This window comes from Tupaia chinensis, unplaced genomic scaffold, assembly GCF_000334495.1.
Source record: "Tupaia chinensis unplaced genomic scaffold, TupChi_1.0 Scaffold000468_1, whole genome shotgun sequence".
In the NCBI taxonomy this organism is placed as follows: domain Eukaryota; kingdom Metazoa; phylum Chordata; class Mammalia; order Scandentia; family Tupaiidae; genus Tupaia; species Tupaia belangeri.
In genome coordinates, this window is record NW_006159977.1 from 806401 (window position 1) to 810685 (window position 4285).

A 4285-nucleotide genomic window follows, 5' to 3' on the forward strand; every position below is an offset into this window, starting at 1 on the left:
ATTAGCGGATTTTTAAAAAGCCGGCTCCTTGCTGGGTAGGCTCAGCACTTCCCTGGCACTGAAAAGAAACAGCTGTGCTGGTGGGGAAGCCAACTGAAAACCGACAAAATCCCAAACAAAGCCTCCTGCCTGAAGCCTGCATGCACACACCGCCTGGGCTCTGCACATCAGAAGCGCTGAGGATGCCTTTCAAAGATGCTGCTGCGTGGGTGGGGCCCAGAGCAATTCACCCGGAACAACTGGGGGCTGGGGCCAGGAGCCACTATGTATAAAAGCGCCCAGTGTAATTCTGATGTAATCCAGAAACCGAAGAAAAGCTTTCCTCTGAAATAGAAATTCTGCTCCATGATTTTGTAAAGCAAAATGTGAGAAAACTAAGTGAAAGTGTCAAGGAGTGTGATCTCAATGGGACGGAGGAGGACTGTTTTACACCCTTAGAAAAAGGGGTGAAGGTGGTCACCAAAATTTTAATTATTGCTATTCCTAAACTAAGGGTATGGGAGAGATTACAGATGAGTTCTAGTTTCCTCTTTTGTTTCCCTTTTCAAATCTACTAGCAATGAATGTATATTGCTCATTAAAAAAAAGTCAGTTAAAAGTAAAAAGCAAGTGAATTTCATCTTCACTAAGCAAAAATAGCCTGTGACAAGAAATAGGTTAAAGCTTACAATGCAACCAAAGTAAAGTATAGAGCCCAGGTAAAAGCACACCGGAAAAACCAGCTTTCACTGAATTAAGTTTAGTGTCAAGTTTGAAAAATCTTCCTGGAACAGATCATTTAAAAAAGGAATGAAAATGATAACTAGAAGGTGTTTACCATGGAGAATTAACTAGTGAACTGATGTTTCTCAACAAATAGACATATTAAAAGTTGTAATACTGGGGTGTCAGAAAGTCATGATGTATTTTTCTATGGTTTTCTATACAAAAATGCATCACATGACTTTTCCAAAGTGAACTGCTGTTTCTCAACAAATAGACGTATTAAAAGCTGTAATACTGGGTGTCAGAAAGTCATGATGTATTTTTCTATGGTTTTCTATACAAAAATGCATCACATGACTTTTCCAACGACCCAAGAGAAAACCCACTTACCTAAATTCCCTCCCAAAGCAAGATAAAACATGCCCTTTGCAGTTTGAGAGATCAGGAAGACTCATTATTACAGGCAAAGTTAACAAGTGCTGTTTGTTAGACACCTTGGTTAAGTTTTGTGGACAGAAGTCTGACTGCTTTTTCCTATTTTTCCAAAGTCCTTTCCAGAGGGCCCAGCAGAAGTCACGCACAGAAATGCTGACAGACCTCTTGGCCCATTAGTATCCGGATTCTTCCTACATCCTGCCCTAGCATAGTATGAGAGTCTCTCTGTGATATATATGAAGCCTCCTCATCACTGTTAAAATACATTCCTTTCTTTTTTTTTTAATTTTTAAATTATTTTATTTATTCATTAATTCGTTTTAATTTGATCAGAAAGACAGACAGACAGACAGAGAATGAGAGAAAGGAAGCCACCAAGTCTGGGACTTGAACCACGGTTGGCCATGTGGGAGTGTCCAGCGCCTTAACCACCATGCCACCTGCTGGCCCCAAAATACATTCCTTTCTGATTTCAGCAACCTTCTTTTCCAACCACCACCCTAAAAGCTGTAAAACCCACCTATAACCTACAAGCCCGACCCCTTCCACATGTCCCGCCTTTTTGGATCAGACCAAAAGTTTTTGGTGAATTCCAAACTCTGCCTCTCATTCTCACAATCAAATAAAAGGAACCCCTGTACCTGAAAGGCATGTTTTGTCTCCTCTCCAGACCTAGGTCACTCATACTCTGCTTGGAAATAAACGGCATTAATTATTAATTTCTTACAGCTGGTTATTTTCCATCGACAGTTTTAAAGTTTCAAAGAAATAATGAATAATGTAGAGGACAAAGGGAGACAGAGATTGAGAGAGACAGACAGCTAGAAAAAAGAACAAGGTAAACAGCAAGAGATGAGCCAGGAGAAATGCCTGCAATCCCAACAGAAGAATGTATCCCAAAGAATAAACTCCAGGATCAGCTCTGTGGCTGTGGTAATCCATCGCTCACGAGAGGCCAAAGGCCAGCCGGCATCCGGGTTCACATCCGTGGTGTGTTTGGCCCGAAGGACACCAGGCACATGAAACCAGTCCAGATCTGACTGGCTGGAGGGCTGCAGGGAAGGTTTCATGGTGTGCCTGGATGCTGTGGAGGGTAATCTGCTAATCCTCTCTCCCTCGCACACACACTCTTATCATGAATAAAGGGAAGGAAAAAAAAATCTTAAAATCTTAATTGGACTCTGACAGTGAATGACCAAGGATAAAGAAAAATGGGCCCGGCTTTGATGGAAATGGGTCCTAACCCAAGAACTCTATGTAAGACTAATTATCATTCAAGAATGAGAGCAAAGACAGAAATAGTCTGAAAACTTTCAATTGATAGTCATTCAGAGACATCCCGCCCTGGAAATCAATGAAAAAAGTGAGCCCCAGCTGAACCATTTACCTAATCTCTTTTTCTAGGAACTTCCGTCCTCCTTCCTGTTTTTACACTGGGTTTTAGTGGGGGAAACAGAAGAGACGGTGAGAAAGCACTCCCTTCAGGGCCTGGTCACCCACAGTCTTCTGTCCTCCGTTTCTCCATCCAGTCAGGATCCTGAGCATGTACTTACATGCCAAGAGTGTTTTTCAAGCCACTGAAATCAGGATTCAAACTGTGGTCAGCCATGTGGGATCCAGCTCCCTCTGCCCAGTACTTAACCGCTATGCTATAGGTCCTACCTGCTCGACGTGCACTTTTACACCAACTGTGGTACACACCTAGGATCTTGGGAATTAGAAGATAATCATACAAATCACAGTAAATCTCACAAGGAAATCGGAATTCATGGAATTAAAAATGGGACTTCAGACAGTATTTAAAAAAAACTCTTATCAAAATGTGTAACTCTAGCTGGCCCCCCTCCGGGGGCACCATGGCCGGGGGCTTGGGCCCCATGGCCGGGGGGCTTATACCCCTGCGCAGCTGCACGCCGGGAACGGCCCAGGCCCCCCTCCGGGGGGGCCCCGCGGCCGGAGGGCTTACGCCCCTGCACAGCCACACGCTGAACCGGGGCCCGGTCTCCCTGGCCTCTCCCGCGCTGGATGGCCCGGAGGCCGAAAACAAGGTTGAAGAACTTGCAACTTGAGAAGATAATAGCTACCAGCCCTGCATTACCTCAGGGGAAAACAAGAACTACTCTGTCATTCTTAAGGAAGCCAGATACCCAAGGACAACTCACACTGCAGATCCCCACAACACCATTCCTGGTAACTACAAGATGACTGCTGTGCCGCATCAGCTGATAATCATCCCTGCGTACCAGAACTGCTTTCCTGAAACTGCATTCCCTGGAGACTCACCTACACTTGTGGATCTGCAGGAGACCCTCCCTTAATCCAACCCTGAGTGGAGTTTATGCTCCCTATTGCCAAAAACTTTATGAGCTGATGGTTGGAACTCGTGGCCTCTCTCCCTTTACTTGTATGTATCACTTTTTCAGTAACTCTTCTGGAAGACAACTGTATATAGCAGAGATACTGTAATGGGAGAGTGGGAAAGGGCAGAGGGACAAACATAGGGAAAAAAAAATTAAAAGAGGAAGAGGAAAAAAAAAACATATATATGTGCATAAGCAAGAAAGTAGAAGTGGAATATTATTGATGATAACATGCTTGATTAAGTCACTATGCAGTCTATTCTAGATGGGAAATTACATTTAGTACGCTGTGATGATGCTCAGGGAATGAATGTTAGGTAACAAAAAAAAAACTGTAAAATTATTCGTACCATTTAAAAAAAAAAATGGATATTTGATGGCTGCAATGAGCGGTATGGGCCCAGTTGGGTTCTACTTTATAGTATGCTCTTTTTACCCAATGGGGTTTAGGCCTAAAGTCAGACTTGAGTTCATGTAGAGGCATGTGTCAGCTGTGATAACTATTGGAGAGACTTAGACTAATTAAGATCACTGACAGATCATTTGGGGAGGGGTGAGGCACGGAGGGCAATCGGGGATGACAGGGACAATGTGGGAGGAGGATGGGTCATAACAGAGGGAGGGGGATGGGGAATCTAGGATGGTAAAACAAAAGGCAAGGTATGCAGGACACAAGAATTGGGAAATTATTTGCTGAGAACATATATGTTGACGTGCTTGATTGAGCCAACGCACAGTATATATTGGATGGAAAATTCATTTGAGTGTTGCGATGGGAAAAAAAA